Genomic DNA, 19,669 nt, shown 5'->3' with positions numbered 1-19,669 from the left:
GTCAATGGTCGGATCAGTTGTGCCAGAGAGGCCGGTCCACTCCACGTAGACACAGCTCACACCATCATGGAGACACTGCCAGTTTGCACAGTGCCGTGTTGACTTGTGGAGTCTGAGCCACTCTCGAACCCTGCTCTCAGCTCTTACCAACTGAAATCGGGACTCATTTGAGCAGGCTTCGGTTTTCCAGTCGTCTGGGATCCAACACATATGGTGACGGGCCTAGAAGAGGCGCTGCAGGCGATGTCGTGCTGTTACCAAAAGCACTCGCGTCGGTCGTCCGATGCCGTAGCACATTAATGCCAAATTTCGTCGCACTGTCGTAACCGATACGGTCGTCGTACGTCCCACATTGATTTCTGCTGCTGTTTCACGAAGTTTTGCTTGTCTGTTAATACTGACAACTCTACACTAACGTCTCTGCTTTCCGGGCGCGCGGGATTAGCCGAGCGGTCTCAGGCGCTGCAGTCATGGACTGTGCGGCTGATCCCGGCGGAGGTTCGAGTCCTCCCTCGGGCATGGGTGTGTGTGTTTGTCCTTAGGACAATTTAGGTTAAGTAGTGTGTAAGCTTAGGGACTGATCACCTTAGCAGTTAAGTCCAATAAGATTTCACACACATTTGAACATTTTTTTCAGCTTTCCGTCTTTAAGTGAAGGCTGCCGGCCACTGCATTGTCCATGCTGAGAGCTAATGCCAGAAATGTGGTATTGTCAGCACACTGTTGATACTGAAAATAGCGGAATATTGATTTCCCTAACGATTACACCAAGCGAGGTGGCGCAGTGGTTAGACACTGGACTCGCATTCAGGAGGACGACGGTTCAATCCCGCATCCGACCATCCTGATTAAGGTTCTCCGTGATTTCCCTAAAACGCTCCAGCCAAATGCCGGGATGGTTCCTTTGAAAGGCCACGGCCGACTTCCTTTTCCATCCTTCCCTAATCCGATGAGATCGATGACCTTGCTGTCTGGTCTCCTTCCCCAAACAACCCAACCATAGCGATTTCCTAAATGGAATGTACCACGCGTCTTGCTCAAACTACCGTTCCGCGTTCAGCCTGTTAAATTTCGTCATGCAGCCATCATCACGTCGGAAACCTTGTCACAAGAATCGCCAGAGTACAAATGGCAACCCGTCAATCCACTGCCCTTTCGTGCCTTGCGTTTCCGATACCACCGTCAAAAAAATGGCTCTAAGTTCTATGGGACTTAAATTCTGAGGTCATCAGTCCCCTAGAACTTAGAACTACTTAAACTTAACGACATGACACACATCGATACCCGAAGCAGGATTCAAACCTGCGACCGTAGCGGTCACGCCGTTCGAGACTGTGGCGCCTAGAACCGCTCGGCCACCCCAGCCGCGATACCACTGTCATCTCTATATGTGCATATCGCCACCCATGACTTTTGTCACCTCAGTATATTATTTGACATCACGTCGTAGGGCTTTGTGCAAGCACTGAAAAATTCAAAAAATTTTTTTTTACTTATTACAAGTGAATCATATGTGCCCCCTAATGACTATCCAGACATAAATTCGATAATGAAGTTCCTCCCACTTTCGGTTCAGCGTCTCTCTATCAGTCTGTTCAAAAGCAAAGTGGATTCGAGCTCGCAGTTCTATTAGGTTTGTTGGTAGAGGAGGCATAAACAATGAATCTTTCATATAAACCCACAACAAAGGGCGGTAGGGATTATGTGTTGGCCACAACATAAATTGCTGATCATTAGCTGACCATGATCGTTCCATCAGTTTCTAAATTTTGTGTTTAAGAATTCACGAACATCGTGATAGAAGTGGGGTGCAGCACTAACGTATTGGTAGATGGAAGTCCATACTGTCGGTCTCCATCTGTGGGACGAGTTATTTTTCCAGCATGTCCAGGTACACGTGTCCTGTTACGGTCTTCTGCAGAAGAAAAAGGGGCCGTAAACAGTAAACAGTGAGACTACACACAACACACTAACTTCTGGTGAATCTCAGAAGTGCAACAGGACAGCGTGAGAATTGTGTCCACCAAATTCGCGCATTGTGCCTGTTCTCTGTGCCATTAAAAAAAGTGTTGCTTCATAAGTGAAGAGTTTCTCACAGAACCCATCCTCTTCCATAAGTTGCTGCAACAGTCAAAAATTCAACTGTTTTGGCTGTCATCATTTACCGTGAAATCCTTGATAAGGAACATTCATGTAGTAACCTTCTGCGGACGTGGAAAGATAAATGAAAAAGATAAAGGAAAAACAATCGGGTTTCCAATACGGGACGCAAAAGTATAAGGCCGCGACGCTAGACGCTGAAAAGTTGGGTTGAGCTGTTGCTACGCCAAAATGAGTCTAAATTACGTCGAAAACTTTGACGATCGTTTTCTCAGAAATGGTAATCTACGAATAAGCTGAGACACGTCTTCGCTAATTTTCGCTCCTCTTTCATTGAGCGATATTTCTGGGAAATCAGATTATATCATTTTCCGTGTTCTCCTCGTTATTTACGTCATAAAGCACAACTACATAGAACCCTGTTCTTACCCCGCCTGAGACTTGCCGCGCGGAGTGGCCGCGTAGTTTGAGGCGCCATGTCACGGATTGTGCAGTCTCTCCCATCGGAGTTTAGAGTCCTCCCTCGGGCTTGAGCGTGTGTGTTGTTCTTAGCGTAGATTAGTTTAAGTAGTGGGGACCGATGACCTCAGCAGTTTGGTGCCTTAGAAATTCACACACATTTGAACATTTTTGACTGACACTTGCAACGTACTGAGGACGCTGTACTGGAGCCATTCGTCGTCAAATACATCAACAGTACTGAGACGCCCCGCTAATCCCACAGGACAAGGCAGATAGTATAAATTGTGTAAAGGGGCCAAAATAAGGGGCTGTCAGTTACACTCGAACATACAACTTTATTATTTGATCAAACATTACAAGAGCCCAAAAAAAATTTTTTTTAATCACACAGCTTTAATCCATGGGACTTAATTACCGGCGAAAGCCACTTTAATTTAAAAACGGTTGAAGGCCAACAACTTAAAACGCAAGCATAATCAGAAATTTAGAAGGCACGCCTTATCTTAAAACAGTTCTTTAGTTAGGCTGAAGTAAACGAGTTAAATTCGAATCGGCTGAAGGCCAAACAGTTAAAATTCAACAACATTAAAATTTGTAAAATGCCAAAGGCCTTACGTGACACAGTTCTTTGAATTAGGCTGAAGGCCTTAAGGGCAAAACAACTCTGATTTTTTTTAAAAATCGGCTGGAAGCCATACAAATACAAACAACAAGAACAAATTTTAAAAAAAATAGGGCAGTACACCCAAGGGCGCTCAGATGTTCGAGGGTCGGCCTAGAATTGAAACACCAACTCTCGCTTAGGCGGGACAGGTAGTCGGCCCAACCATTTCCAATCCGCTGGGAACCCAACCGACAGACAGTCAACAGACCAATGATCAAGATCAGTTCCGCCCCACACTTGGACCAAAACTCAAACGATGCAAACAGCAGAGACTGGAACAACAACTAGAACGGATCACAGACAACCCATAGGCGGTGGACGACCCAAATACACGTCGTCTAATCAGACGACCAACCAGACGGCCAAGCAACGTCGTCCCCACTCAAATCATGTGTGTCGGCAATCAGCGGCGAGCGATGGCTATCCGCGCCTCCCTGTCGCTGCATGCCCCACTGGTGCTACACATCAGCACGAAGACAACACAAAAATAACTGGGCAGTGAACATCACAGACTACACACAACTTGACAAACCCAGTACGAACCACGAGTTGAGACACACACCGCCAACCCATAAGCGATCGGCCAGCAGTGGTCTGGTAAGACGACCAACGGACGATCAACCAGGATCGTCCTCAGCCATGTGTCCCAGCAACGGTCGATCGAGTCATGGCTATCCGAACCTCACTGCCGCTCCAACCCGACCGAACTTCTGTCTCGTCCCAACTGTCCGACTGCCAGGTACGAACTCCTCTGCTGAAGCGTTCCAGCTGACTTCATTTCTCGGTAAGAACTGCACTGCTGGCGCGTTCCAACTCGTTGGACGACACGCGACGACCAGGAAGTAACAGCACGTGTGTTATATAAGAGATGGTACGAACACGAGCCACGCACGGCTCAACGACCTGCAAGCCTGGGTAGCATCTGCATTCATGTTCAAGCATACATTTCTCGTCTTGTTTCCGTATTTTTGCCCAACGCCATCTGCTTCTCTTCCTAGAGTTTCCCCAGTACAGTCATTCCGCATTTGGATGTTAATACAGTTGCTTACTTACCCTCAGACTTCAAGAAGAAAATAATAATTCCAATCCCAAGAAAGGCAGGTGTTGACAGATGTGAAAATTACCGAACTATCAGTTTAATAAGTCACAGCCGCAAAATACTAACACGAATTCTTTACAGACAAATGGAAAAACTGCTAGAAGCCGACATCGGGAAAGATCTGTTTGGGTTCCGTAGAAACATTGGAACACGCGAGGCAATACTGACCTTACGACTTATTTTACACGAAAGATTAAGGAAAGGCAAACCAACGTATCTAGCATTTGCAGACTTACAGAAATCTTTTGACAATGTTGACTGGAATACTCTAATTCAAATTCTAAAGGTGGCAGGGGTAAAATGCAGGGAGCGAAAGTCTATTTACAATTTGTACAGAAACCAGATGGCAGTTATAAGAGTCGAGGGGCATGAAAGGGAAGCAGAGGTTGGGAAGGGAGTGAGACAGGGGTGCAGCCTCTCCCCGATGTTTTTCAATCTGTATATTGAGCAAGCCGTAAAGGAAACAAAAGAAAAATCCACGGAGAAGAATAAAAACTTTAAGGTTCGCCGATGACATTGTAATTTTGTCAGAGACAGCAAAGGACTTGGAAGAGCAGTTGAACGGAATGGACAGTGTCTTGAAAGGAGGATATAAGATGAACATCAACAAAAGCAAAAAGAGGATAATGGAATGTAGTCGAATTAAGTCGGGTGATGCTGAGGGAATTAGATTAGGAAATGAGACACTTAAAGTAGTAAAGGAGTTTTGCTATTTGGGGAGCAAAATAACTGACGATGGTCGAAGTAGAGAGGATATAAAATGTAGACTGGCAATGGCAAGGAAAGCGTTTCTGAAGAAGAGAAATTTGTTAGCATCGAGAATAGATTTAAGTGTCAGGAAGTCGTTTCCGAAAGTATTTGTATGGAGTGTAGCCATGTATGGAAGTGAAACATGGACGATAAATAGTTTGGACAAGAAGAGAATAGAAGTTTTTGAAATGTGGTGCTACAGAAGAATGCTGAAGATTAGATGGGTAGATGACATAACTAATAATGAAGTACTGAATAGAATTGGGGAGAAGAGGAGTTTGTGGCACAACTTGACAAGAAGGAGGGACCAGTTGGTAGGACATGTTCTGAGACATCAAGGGATCATAAATTTAGCACTGGAGGGCAGCGTGGAGGGTAAAAATCGTAGATGGAGACCAAGAGATGAATACACTAAGCAGATTCAGAAGGATGTGGGTCGCAGTAAATACTGGGAGACGAAGAGGCTTGCACAGGATAGGGTAGCATGAAGAGCTGCATCAAACCAGTCTCAGGACTGAAGACCACAAAAAAAAAATCTTGCCCAGTTACGGTACCAGTTGCTATCTTTGGTGACAGTGTAGTGATCCAACAGTCGCCGACGGACAGGCTAACACTGGTCCAGCCGGCTTCCCAGATATTTGAGCGGTTTGGCGGGCGCCACGGCCGCACCCAATAACCACGCGCAGGTCTCTCTCTGCCGGTGGCCCACCCCGCGCTCATCTGCATTGTAAACCCACTGCGGCCGGCAGCGCGCAGCCAGTTTAATTACGGCTGTTTGCTTTGCACGGCGGTTCCGTTCTCCAAGCCGCGCACACGCGCCCGTGTTTGTCAGTCTCGCCATCCGGCCACCGGCGGCAATGCAAGGCAGATTAAATCCCGGCCGCAGCCTTTCTGCGTCACCTGCGTGCATACATGTGACACAGTTTTCAATTTTCGAGTTATTCCCACGGAAATTTTTTCCCGCGTTATTTCGCTGTGCATACAGAAAGTCGTTATCGATCAACTACATTCCTTTTACTACAGACCTATCTGGCAATACTGGCCCTACATCGTATCTTAGAAGATAGGTTCAAATGGTTCAAATGGCTCTGAGCACTATCGGACTTAACTGCTGTGGTCATCAGTCCCCTAGAACTTAGATCTACTTAAACCTAACTAACCTAAGGACATGACAAACATCCATGTCCGAGGCAATATTCGAACCAGCGACCGTAGCGGTCGCTCGGTTCCAGACTGATGCGCCTAGAACCGCTCGGCCACTCCGGCCGGCCGCGGTGGTCTCGCGGTTAAGGCGCTCAGTCCGGAACCGCACGGCCGCTGTGGTCGCAGGTTCGAATCCTACCTCGGGCATGGATGTTTGTGATGTCCTTAGGTTAGTTAGGTTTAAGTAGTTCTAAGTTCTAGTGACTGATGACCTCAGATGTTAGGTCCCATAGTGCTCAGAGCCATTTGAACCATAGGTTAAGGAAAAGCAAAACAACGTTTATAGCATTTGTAGACTTGGAGAAAGTTTTTGGCCATGTTGACTGGAACACTCTTCGAAATTCTGAAGGTAGCAGGAGTAAAGAACACAGGGAGCGAAAGGTTATTTACAACTTATACAGAAACTAGGTGCCAGTCAAAAGAATCGTTGGTCGTGAAACGGAAGCAGTGGATGAGACAGTGTTGTTATTCGATCTGTACATTAAGCAAGTAGTAAGGGAAACCAAAGAAATATATGGAGTAGGAATTAAAGTTCAGGGACAAGAAATGAAAACTTTGAGGTTTGCCGATGGCATTGTAATTGTGTCGGAGACAGCAAAAAACTTCGAAGAGTACTGAGGATCGGACAGTGGCTTGAAAGGAGGATGCAACATGAACATCAACAAAAGGATGATGGAATGAAGTCAAGTTAAATCAAACAATGCTGAGAGAATTAAATTGAGAACAAGACTCTGAAAGTATCACATAAGTTTTGCTATTTGAACAGCAAAGTAAGTGATGATGGCCGAAGCAGAGAGGGTATAAAGTGTAGACTGGTATGGGAAGGAAAGCGTACCTGATAAAAATTGATACTATCGAATATTGACTTAAGTGTTGGAAAGTCTTTGTTGAAAGCAGCCATGTATGGAAGTGAAACATGAACGATAAACAATTTAGACAAGAGAATAGAAGATTTCGAAATATGGTGCTACAAAAAAATGCTGTAGATCAGGTGGGTAGATCGTGTAACTAATGAGGAGGTATTAAATACAACTTAGGGGAAAGAGTTTTGTGGCACAACCTGACTAGAAGAAGGGAACGGTTGACAGTACACGCTCTGAGACATCAAGGGATCACCAATTTAGTAGCCGGCCGAAGTGGCCGTGTGGTTAAAGGCGCTGCAGTCTGGAACCGCAAGACCGCTACGGTCGCAGGTTCGAATCCTGCCTCGGGCATGGATGTTTGTGATATCCTTAGGTTAGTTAGGTTTAACTAGTTCTAAGTTCTAGGGGACTAATGACCTCAGCAGTTGAGTCCCATAGTGCTCAGAGCCATTTGAACCATTTTTGAACCAATTTAGTACTGGAGGAAAGTGTGTGTATTTGTGTGTGTGTTGGGGGGGGGGGGGGGGGGGTAAAGAAGCTTAATAGGACAGAGTAGCATGGAGAGTTGTGCAAAACCAGTCTTCTGACTGAAGGCCACAACGGTATAAGGCAAATATGCCTATGTTTACATCATTTGGAGTTTCTAGGCTGTGTTCCAGATATAAAACCGAGCCCTGACGGTTCGTCACCGGTTGCGGGCGACATATTCGTAACTAAACCGACAACAGTAACAAGGGCTCGACGGGCTGTAGAGGGCAGCAACGTAAGTCATTTGATGCCACACATGCACCAAGAAAAACTGGGGTTTTTAATATTCCGTGGCGTTGTGGTCAAATACACATTGGGACCACAGAAGGAAGTGATAGCACTAATTAGCTGAACACAAAATGAAATGCCGCCCGTGACTTTGTGACAAATTGGTCGTAGCAGAACAGACTTTCCGAGATAAAAACTACGAAATGAAATTGAGTGAAACTAGGGTTTTTATCAAAGACAATGTAATATATTGCCACACATGTAGAGAGGCAATAGGGATTTACAAATACCGTAATAAGTTTATTAGAGGAGAGGGCTGACGCAAATAAAATGATGATGCAGACTTGATGCAAACAGAATGATCATGTATTGCTTTTATTCGAGACATAATAATTAGTTAGTATCACCCGACAAATTGTGATGCCCTCTGCACGTCGCTGTGAGTCCACAGTCCCTCGAGCGCTTGGTGCCGTTCCTGTTTTACCCCCGAAGACGTCTCACGCAGTCGGAGAGGAAAGGTCAGGGAATAGTTTTCAGAGTGTTTCACAATTCATGTTACACACTTCTAGAGGTTGTAGAGTGGCCTTAATAAATAGAGTTTTACATAGGAACCTGTGTCCGGAAATGTCATCCAACTACGCTGCAGATTGAGACTCATCCATTTTTGGTGCAGGGACCCTTACCTCAAATTGGTACATTTATCTTCCTCCACTATCCTAGAAAATTTTAACATCATCACGGAATCCCCCTGTACATACATAAATATACAGGAGCCGACGCTTGTAGTTTCGACTCTCTGTAGCGTCGTTGTATGACATTTCCGGACATGAGTTCCTATACAAAACGTGGTCTACTAAGTCCCCTCTACAACCTCTAGAAGGGTATAACATGAATCGTGAAACACCCTGTATATATATATATATATATATATATATATATATATATATATATATATATATATATATATGGGGTGTTACATAAAGGTACGGCCAAACTTTCAGGAAACATTCCTCACACACAAAGAAAGAAAATGTTATGTGGACATGTGTCCAGAAACGTTTACTTTCCATGTTAGAGCTCATTTTATTCCTTCTCTTCAAATCACATTAATCATGGAATGGAAACACACAGCAACAGAACGTACCAGCGTGACTTCAAACACTTTGTTACGGGAAATGTTCAAAACGTCCTCCGTTAGTGAGGATACATGCATCCACCCTCCGTCGCATGGAATCCCTGATGCGCTCATGCAGCCTTGAAGAATGGCGTATTGTATCACAGCCGTCCACAATACAAGCACGAAGAGTCTCTACATTTGGTACCGGGGTTGCGTAGACAAGAGCTTTCAAATGCCCCCATAAATGGAAGTCAAGAGGGTTGAAGTCAGGAGAGCGTGGAGACCATGGAATTGGTCCGCCTCTACCAATCCATCGGTCACCGATCTGCTGTTGAGAAGCGTACGGACACTTCGACTGTAATGTGCAGGAGCTCCATCGTGCATGAGCCACATGTTGTGTCGTACTTGTAAAGGCACATGTTCTAGCAGCACAGGTAGAGTATCCCGTATGAAATCATGATAACGTGCTCCATTGAGCGTAGGTGGAAGAACATGGGGCCCAATCAAGACATCACCAACAATGCCTGCCAATGAGTCGCATGTCAACACAAGCATCGAAGTCAACATTACCTTCCTTCACTTGGGCCAACTGGCGGTGAATCGAGGAAATACAGTACATATTGACGAAACTAAAATGAGCTCGTATCACAAAGGACGTCATGAGAGGTAACTAATAAGGATTCTCTGCAAACGGCAAACTACCAAGGTGCCCACAATGTGTCCAGTGCACTGTTTAAACAGTCGTGGCATTTGGGGCTATGTCTACTGCGTACGCAGGCATATACTTATATCTGGGTTGCCGAAGCGCAATGAGTGGACGTTGTCTAAAACTGACAACTACGTTAATATTCGTGCATTAATTATTGGGTCACCATGAGTATGAATACTCCAGTTAAAGCGTGTAATTAGATTCAATTCTGTCCATTATCTTCACATTACTAACACTTTTAGCAGAGCATTAGCACAATATTGAAAATGTCGGCGAGTTTAACACCTTTCTGATAACGACGTGAACGAATGACTCACAGCGGTAGCGGAAATGCAAATGCGGTTTAAGGACTGGGGAGCAGAAATGAGTTCCAACACGCCTACGAAATACAAAGACAGCGTACCAATTCATCTTGTCTGCAGTCGACCAAGTATATGTGAGTAATGAGTATCAGCAAATCTCCGATAGAAGTGTGCTTTTTCCTCATCCGCACTGAAAGTGACATGTAATCATCTGCAGTTTGTACGTTTTACTATGTAAGCACTTCTTCAGAAATACCACACAGTAAGAGGGCTGCCTGCTTTTGGCATTGCTTTCCAGTATTTAGTTATATTAGATTCCATTTTTTAATGTCAGTTTGTGTTGTCCTGAGCTTTAGATACTGTATCTCTCTTCTAATGTTCAATTTAATTGTTGGTGTATGACAGGCTGGCGCGCACTATGAGCTAGCCATCTCCGATACCATTGTCAGGAGTGTTTCGTCTCGCGGATGTCCACCTGGAACAAAGTTCTGACCTTTTGTGAGGTCAGCTGTCTAGAGCACCTCCGGTGTGTCTTTGCTCTACTAGTGGAAACGCTCCTTCGCTGCCCCCCCCCCCCCTCCCCCCGTGATCAGCATACAAAAATCCAATGCACAGAACCCAAGTCCCACTTTGTTTATTTTTAATAGTTTCATGAGAGGAGTATCGTTTCAACTACCAGCGTAACAACACAGCCACGTATGTCTTGTGCTGGTAATGCACTGGGTACATTTTGAGCTCTTTATTCTTTGTTGGTCGTAATACACTAATAATGTGTGAATTCCTAAGGGACCAAACTGTTTGTCATCGGTCACTAGACTTACACACTACTTAAACTAACTTATGCTAAGAACAACACACACCCATGCCCGAGGGAGGACTCGAAGCCGGCCGCGGTGGCCGAGCGGTTCTAGGCGCTTCAGTCCTTAACCGCGCGACTGCTACGGTCGCAGGTTCGAATCCTGCCTCGGGCATGGATGTGTGTGATGTCCTTAGGTTAGTTAGGTTTAAGTAGTTCTAGGGGACTGATGACTAGAGATGTTAATTCCAATAGTGCTCAGAGCCATTTGAACCTGTAAGTAGGCTGTTTAGGTTTTTTTTTATTGGTAACGCCACCTCTGTATGAAAATCACCGGTTGTGCTGTATGCAGCCTGTGGCTAGTTTGCATTGTTGTCTAACTTTTGAAGATTTTGTTCCATTGTGTCTAATTTTTGTAGCCTTTGTTCCATTTGTTGCATTAACTGTAATAACAATGCACTGGTGTCTGAAACATGTTCCTCAGTGCTTTTTGGCAGTGAAGTTGCACTGGCAACATTCACATTTTGACAAGCAGAAAATGTTTCTTGACTCATTTGAGAAAACGGTGAGAACCCAAAACCTGAGTCTACAGTATTTGCAGTATTGTGTTATGTCATTCCCGATTCCTGAGGCGAGCTGTTGCCGACCGATCGACCGATAATGCTTCCCTGTTCACTACCTGTTTCACTGTCTACACCATTATTTGACGCCCGTTCCATTTCCCCATGCACAGTTACCAAATTACTACTTTGAATGCCTGTTAATTCATTACACAGCGGTGATGGTAAGCTACACTCGTCGTCACTATTATTTCTCAGTTTACTTTGGAGCCTAGTGTTACGTTTTTCACACGCCATTATTGTCACAATATTTCACACGATAACACAGAAAAGCACAATTTTAAGAGCAAAAATAAGAGAACACATTAACATAACACTGAAAATAATATCTAGTTAATTGCAGCTGCGAAATACTTGGTGCAAATCTACATGCATGCCACAACTGTTTTACTGTACAACAATGAAAGACTGCAACTACAAAGGAGATTTTCTCTACAATTACGCGCTAGCAATAAACAAAAGCTACACTAATTACACAAACTACAAGAAAAAATCAGAAGATTCCAGTGAGGTATCCTCGGCTAAGGGTCGACATATGAAACGTCCCCTTTGAACAATTTATACATGACTGTGCTTAAACTGATACACAATATTTTTAGCGCAACGCAATCTGACTTTCAAAAATCCCTACAAAAGAATGGCCCTGACTAACATTAACCTATACCTTTCACAAATCACTTACCTCACAAAAATCTTGGTTACTCGAACTACTGCAATACAGCGAGCACCACTACTGCCAGCTAAATAAAAGATTCAAACTACGGAAGGCACTAACTACTGGTAGGGATAGTTAGCAAATGAAAGATATTAATAGAGGACAAACAATGTATTTACCTTAATATCATCAAAAGTCATAATATATATAGGAGTTCGTAACATCCATTCTTACAAATATCAAAACTCCGCCATTTCTCTCTCCACATCCACCACTGCTGGCGACTCACCTCCAACTGCGCAACGCTACGCGCTGTTCACATCCAGCTGCCGCTGCCCAACACTACAATGGCAGACAACAATGCAAACTAGCCACAGACTGCACACAGCACAGCCAGTGATTTTCATACAGAGGTGGCGTTACCAATAAAAAAAACCTAAACAGCCTACTTACAAACCATATGAGGACTCGAACCTCCTGCAGGAGGGGCCCCGCAGTTCGTGACATGACGCCTCAAACCGCGCGGCCACTCCGCGCGGCCGTAATATACTCTTCTGGTTAGGGTGGTGGTGGTAGTTAGTGTTTAACGTCCCGTCGACAACGAGGTCATTAGAGACGGTGCGCAAGCTCGGGTTAGGGAAGGATTGGGAAGGAAATCGGCCGTGCCCTTTCAAAGGAACCATCCCGGCATTTGCCTGAAACGATTTAGGGAAATCACGGAAAACCTAAATCAGGATGGCTGGAGACGGGACTGAACCGTCGTTCTCCAGAATGCGAGTCCAGTGTTTCTGGTTAGAGCTCACAGTGCACTTCATGGTACCTATTGTATTAGGAGCTGCCATAAATGGTTGTCGAACAACTGAAACCACTTATATAACTGATTCCATGTATTTGGACCAAGACAAATTTATTATGAGCTACCACGAGAGCTGTTACGAATTGCGTGTCTCCTTGACGGACTAAATCAGTTCTTACAAATTTTTTTTAGTGTATAATTTATGGTCCGTACGCTGCAGTTAATATCTTTTTCTTCCCAAACAGCCGGCCGCGATGGCCGAGCGGTTCTAGGCGCTACAGTCTGGAACCGCGCTGCTGGTACGGTCGCAGGTTCGAATCCTGCCTTGGGCATGGATGTGTGTGATGTCCTTAGGTTAGTGAGGTTTAAGTAGTCTAGGGGACTGATGACTTCAGAAGGTAAGTCCCCTAGTGCTCAAAGCCATTTGAACAATTTCTTCCCAAACATTTATCAATGAGAAGTTGTTAGTCATTTCTTATTAGGAATAAACATTCCCGCCACTAACTCGTTTTTAGACAGCTTTTTTAACGTGTTCAATAACACGAGTATTCACTTCGAGAATTAATTTTTATTTCCAAATTCTCAAGTCATCATACTTTTACGTTGCGTCAGTGTTGTGTACTTTTACAGGAGATTCTCTATTTTATGTTTCATCTAAGTTTTATACCGGGTGATAGGGCGCAATAGTAAGACACTAGACTCGCTTGCTGAAGAACCAGCTTTCAGGTATCCTTCCGGCTATCCAGATTTATATTTTTCCCCTGACTTCCTAAATCGCTTAAGACAAATGGCTGGATGATTCCTTCGAAAGGGACACAGTCGATTTCCTGCCCCCATCAGAGATTGTGTTTCATGTGCAATGACGGTGCGTTAAATCTAATTACAAAGTATTGCATCTAAATTCTAGTTTTCTCCGTTACACACTTGATCAAAATGTTTTCTCTGTAGCTTCTATAAATTACATTTTCTCACAAAAGAGAATATCGAAAATAGCGAACAGTACTTGGGACTCGGATTCCTCTTGTGGAAATGATAGAACCTGTATGTGGAGATAACATAGGAATACCATTTTGATGTGTCCTGCAGCATATGACTTCCGGCAGACGTTGTTCGAAGGAAAATCTTGTTCACAAGTGTACAGAAACAAAGCAAAGAAGATTACGGTTTAACGTACCGTCGATGACGACGGCATGAGAGAAGGAATAAAGGATAGCGGAGGCGGAAACCGGTCGACTGCTTTCCATGGGAAACTTCACGCCATTTACCTTAACCTGAGTGTAGAAGCCACGAAATACCTGCATTTGGATAATAGGACTGCTCTCCCAACTTCGAGCCAATTTCTCCATATCGTTCGGTCAGTCAGTGATAGTCAACAAGAATTTTCCAAATGTGCACTAATAATTACCATTATTTCATACCTTAAAGATTAGTGAAGGAATAATAAAAGGTTTCCCATTTAATAAATAATGCAAGAGACGCAGATCTATAAAGCGCTTCGTAGTCAGGAAGAGGCTTAAAGACCCTGAAATTGTGCAAAGGAAAGTCTGACCTGTCAATTGCATAGTAACGAGTTTCGAAGCTGATGCGTAACTTTCCATGCAAAATAAGAAAGCTTAAATCATTTACTTACACACAAAGGCGTGACGGTCAAGAACATTATCAGTGCCCTAACAGCTTGAACATATATGTCCTGAGTGGAGCTAACTTCAGATTTGAGGCTCAGTCTGAGGTGGACAACTCATGTTCTGTTCGACGAGTATTATCATCAGTTCTCGTAGGTGGGAGGCAATTTCTTGATTTCCAGTTGTTAATCTCAGTTCGACTGTTAGACCGTCGGTTCACTTTAATGTGAAAAATCGCTTTAGATGAGAACGGTTCCGATTACTGCATCTGATGGATATTGCCTTTAGTGGGACTCTTCGTTATTTGACAGGTATTTGCTGTAAGACAGAGCACTCATGCGTTGCCTACCTTTAATTTCGAAACTCTCGTGGAATAACATGATCATAAAAGTAAATCTCCAGGCACAGTACTTTCTTCTGCTGGAAGATGTGCTGTAAACACTCTAACGGCGCGTCCTAATTATAAAACTGTTAGTTTCCAGCACGGAAGCACTAATAATCCAGAAACAACACGGGTATTTAATGTCTAGCGAGGCCTAGTGATGAACATTCGTGGAGAATCGCCGCAAGCTTCTGTCCTTGCAACACGGAGCCCTTACATTGGACATTAAAACAGTAGAACATATATAGTCAGTTCCACAAGAAAGTATATGCCGTTATATGTATGAAATAAGACACTACTACAAATACGTTTACATGAATATACGTGTTATTAATAACTGAACAATTACCAATAGTTAATCCAATCGCCTCCAGTATCGATTATAGTTTGGCGTCTTTTTGGTATGCTTTTCAGAGATTTTCTGCACATTTTCTCGGTAACGATCTCCAGATCCGCCTGATTTTATATGGCAGCTGCTTCAAGGTACTTATTTCCTTTCCTTTAAGCTTCATCTTAATATACGACCAAACTTTTTCGGTTGGATTTGCATCCGGAGAAATTGCAGGCAATTCCATCATAAACACTTCATTGTCTTGTTTCGTCACTGTACAGAGACAGCTGCGATGTTTTGGGTCATTATCCTCTTGAAACACCCAGTTTGGCTCGTTCGAAACAAATAGCTTCGTAACGGACCTCAGAAGGCATTTTTGATAAATACCGCACATTTTTGCTCTCATTTCAAACTGCAACCGACAAAACGAAACATTCAACTCTCACACTGTTCGTTTACACTCTGCGGAAAAGCGCATTGAGTACATATTCGAGACTGCTACCAGAGATGTCGCTGCGGACGTTACATATAAAATTATGGCGTCTACTTTATTGTGGAACTGACTGTATGTGCATCGTTCTCGGAAATGATCCACGTTTGTTGAATACTTTATGCAGATTAAACAATATGTGTAGACAACTTTCATAGTTTTGTTGTTCTAAAGAACTGCTGAATTCAGAATGACATTTTCACTCTGCAGCGGAGTGTGAGCTGACTTGAAACTTCCTGGCAGATTAAAACTGTGTGCCGGACCGAGACTCGAACTCGGGACGTTTGCCTTTTGCGGGCAACTGCTCTACCAACTGAGCTACCCAAGCACGACTCACGCCCCGTCCTCACAGCTTTACTTCTGCCAGTACCTCGTATCCTACCTTCCAAACTTTACAGAAGCTCTCCTGCGAACCTGCAGAACTAACACTCCTGAAAGAAAGGAGCAGTTGCCCGCGAAAGGCAAAGGTCCCGAGTTCGAGTCTCGGTCCGGCACACAGTTTTAATCTGCCAGGAAAATTCAACTGTTGAATTGTTTTTACAGAGCCTTGTTAAAATGTAACGATCATCCACAAATGTTTACAAATACTTCATTAGCTGCCTTTTCATGTACTTTTATCATTTCGAAAAGGAACCAGATTTACTCTTTCTGACAATGGAAACTGATTTACGTATATCAGAAATGGAGGGCCAAAAACAGAACCTTGTGGTACTCTGTGATTATTTAGAATTCTGAGTGCATACTACAATGGACTGCACACGGAATATACTCTCTGCTGAATGTCCTGCATATAAGATGAAATACTTTGTCCGAAGACTACAGTTTTTATTGATGGTAATGTCATTAGAGTTCCTGATAAATTAATGCGTCCGCAACTTACGGAGCGTAGAGCACTAAGTGCCCCGGAGATAATGGCTTCCAGCGGCTCCAGAGCGCCGGGGCCACGCCCAGGTTCAAGGCGAGGAGTTCCCGCAGGAAGCGGCTCTATATTTACCGCGACTATACATATCCGGCCGCCCGTTCGGCCGTCCGTCTGTCCGACGCCACAAAACAAAATACGAGCGCGCTATCCCCATGGCCGCCCGCCTTCTTCTCAAAAGGCGTCGCAAGAATAAATGCGTTGGGGGGGGAGGCGACCCGACCCGACGCGCCGCCGGCGACGGCGACGGCATTCTTTCTCGTCTGGAGGCGCGGGCCAAATTTAGCCGGCGGGGACCCTCTGTGCGCTGGAGACGGCCTGTAGCCGCGTCGCGGCACCCATCTTCCGGATGTCAGCTCTCGTAAAACACGATGCTAAATGCCTCCGCCACCCAGATACAGCCGGATTTAACTGCGACGTCCGGCCGTACGCGCCGATCACATGTAGACAAACAAGTGTGCAACGGTGTTGCCATCAAAGGCCTTGTTAAAGTTGTTAGAGACATTATCTTAAAATAAGATTAGGGTAAAATCTCTCCCTCTTTCTTTCTTTCTGTTTTCCCTGTGTTGACTTGCATTCACTAGCTACAGCACAATGCTGAAAAAGTCAACTCAGGCAAGTGTAGTTCAGTGACCAGTTACCAAAGAATTGGATGAACAAACCGGCACGTCCCTGCCTAATGATTTAGTGTAGAAAATCGGACATCCGTCTCTTAGTCTGAGAAAACAGCAGCGCCTGTTCAAAATTGGCTCTGAGCACTATGGGACTTAACATCTGAGGTCATCAGTCCCCTAGAACTTAGAACTAGTTAAACCTAACTAACGTAAGGACATCACACATGTCCATGCCCGAGGCAGGATTCGAACCTGCGACCGTAGCAGCAGTGCCTGTGTTCTTAAGTACATCGCATCGTACTTCTTAATAACACAGGTGAGACCTATTACCTAGGGAGGGAGGATTGGGTTGTGATTGTGGACAGGGCCGTAATCAATTACTGTTGGTTAGTTTATTTTTCAATCATGTACACTTCATTTGGAAACAACTACAAACAAAAGGTGACAATAAATTAACAAGGTTTTCCACGGCTGAATGCTTTAATGACAGCAAATTCAAACTATTTCTCGGCTGAAGGCCCCAATAGTAATAATTTAAAAGCTGTTTCACGGCTGAAGGCCTGAATATCAATGTTTTAAGAACCAGTTAAACTCTTCAACTTGCAATTACAGTTATTAAAATATTTTAAAAAAACTCTTATCGAATCTCACTGCTGGAATACAATTGTCTAATTAAAATTTTAAGACAAGTAACACTCACGCCTGAAGGCCTTAATTACAACAAATTCAAACTACTTCTCGGCTGAAGGCCTGACTAGCAATCCTTTTAAGAACCAGTTAAACATCTTCAAACTTGAAATTACAGTCATTAAAATATTTTTAAAAAAAGTCATCAAGTCTGAACAAACCAAGGGGAGGGGAGGCATAAACGTTGCTCCAAGGATCGACCTGGGAAAGTCCCCCAAAACTTCGCAAGCGATGAGACAGGCATCCAAGAGTTGCATTCACTTTACGAGATGGTAACTCAGACTAGTGGCAGTTTAAATGCATGACCAGTTACCATTTGCGGAATCTACCTAACGTGCTATGACCAATGCAACGATGGAATAACACAGTCAAGCGAAAACCGGCGGTCAGCACTACGTCTTCAGACTGCGGTGTTAAGAGCATCCGGAAGCAGAAAGGAACCACTACTACCAGAGTAGGAAAAAAAAAAAAAAAAAACACCCGGCCCACAAATCAAGGATGCTGTCGAACTACACGCCTTACCGAACAGCAGCGGCAGGGCGAGGAAAAGTACACTGCCGTAACATACACTAAGCTCCAGGGCAGGTAACTGGGGGCCGGCCTAAGTGGCCGAGCGGTTCTAGGCGCTTCAGTCTGAAACCGCGTGACCGCTACGGTCGCAGGTTCGAATCCTGTCTCGGGCATGGATGTGCGTGATGTCTTTAGGTTAGTTAGGTTTAAGTAGTTCTAAGTTCTAGGGCACTGATGACCTCAGCAGTTAAGTCCCATAGTGCTCAGAGCCATTTGAATTTTTTTTTTTTTTTTTTTTTTTTTTGACAGATCTTGGCACTGGTGGAGAAGGCGGTCGCAACGTAAAAAAAAGAAAGAAACAGTAACAAATATTTAATGTAACTGAATGTCAGAAAGTGTAGTCAAATGCATTTTCTTATTTCATTTAACAACTACTCCTGTAACTACATGGGCTCTCGTAGGGAATTATGAAGAGGAGGTCCTTCGTCATGTAAAAGGCAACCCAAAGACGAGTACTCTGAACATTGTCCATGCCATGGGCTCCTGTAAAGCTATAGAGCAGACGTCATTGTCTCCGCTGTGTGCATATAGTGATGCGAGAGATTTGAAAACGGACCGATCCTCGAAGTTATTTTACATCCAAACTGTAAATTTCCGGGCATGGGTTTCTGCTCAAATTTTTGTGTACTAAGTCCCTTCTAGAAACCTTCAAAGGCTGTAATACGAATTCCGAAATTTACAGTGCCCCACTTTTATCACACTGTTTGCTACTTCACAAGACGATATTCATCAGCCAAATTATGCTCTGTTTTATCACACACGAAATATATTATCAGTTGCGAATGTGAACCACCCTTTGCTGTGTATTACAATGAAAATGAAAATTTGTGCCGGACCGGGACTCGAACACAGATTTCCCGGCTTAACTGCTTCGGCTACCGGTGCACGAACCACGGCCAGAACCAAGGACGTATTAGGAGTCGCGGGCCTGGTATTGGCGAATAAACGTTAAAGAGCACTGCCTGTTGAGCCGTGCTGCGGCTCGACACTGCCATCTACCGTGCTAACAATGCATTCCCGATTTTTCTCCTCCACTTCCAGTCAATAATCCGTCCCCTGCAGTTTGTCGGTTCTATTAATTAATGTTAACTCTGTGTATACGTATGTTCAGATAGTAAAGAAAGGTGGAGAACCAGCAGTAGACAACAGAAGTTGAGGGAAC

The 19,669-nt window shown here is 44.2% G+C and overlaps 1 protein-coding gene across 1 annotated transcript in view; it reads left to right on the top strand.

Annotated features, from left to right (window-relative positions):
* LOC124622828 overlaps positions 1-19,669 on the top strand; it is a 96,882-nt gene that overhangs the window by 26,561 nt on the left and 50,652 nt on the right. The window lies entirely within an intron of this gene.

Source organism: Schistocerca americana, chromosome 7 (assembly GCF_021461395.2).
Source record: "Schistocerca americana isolate TAMUIC-IGC-003095 chromosome 7, iqSchAmer2.1, whole genome shotgun sequence".
Classification (NCBI taxonomy): domain Eukaryota; kingdom Metazoa; phylum Arthropoda; class Insecta; order Orthoptera; family Acrididae; genus Schistocerca; species Schistocerca americana.
The sequence above is the reverse complement of the archived record's forward strand: the minus strand, read 5'-3'. Positions and strand labels throughout refer to the sequence as shown.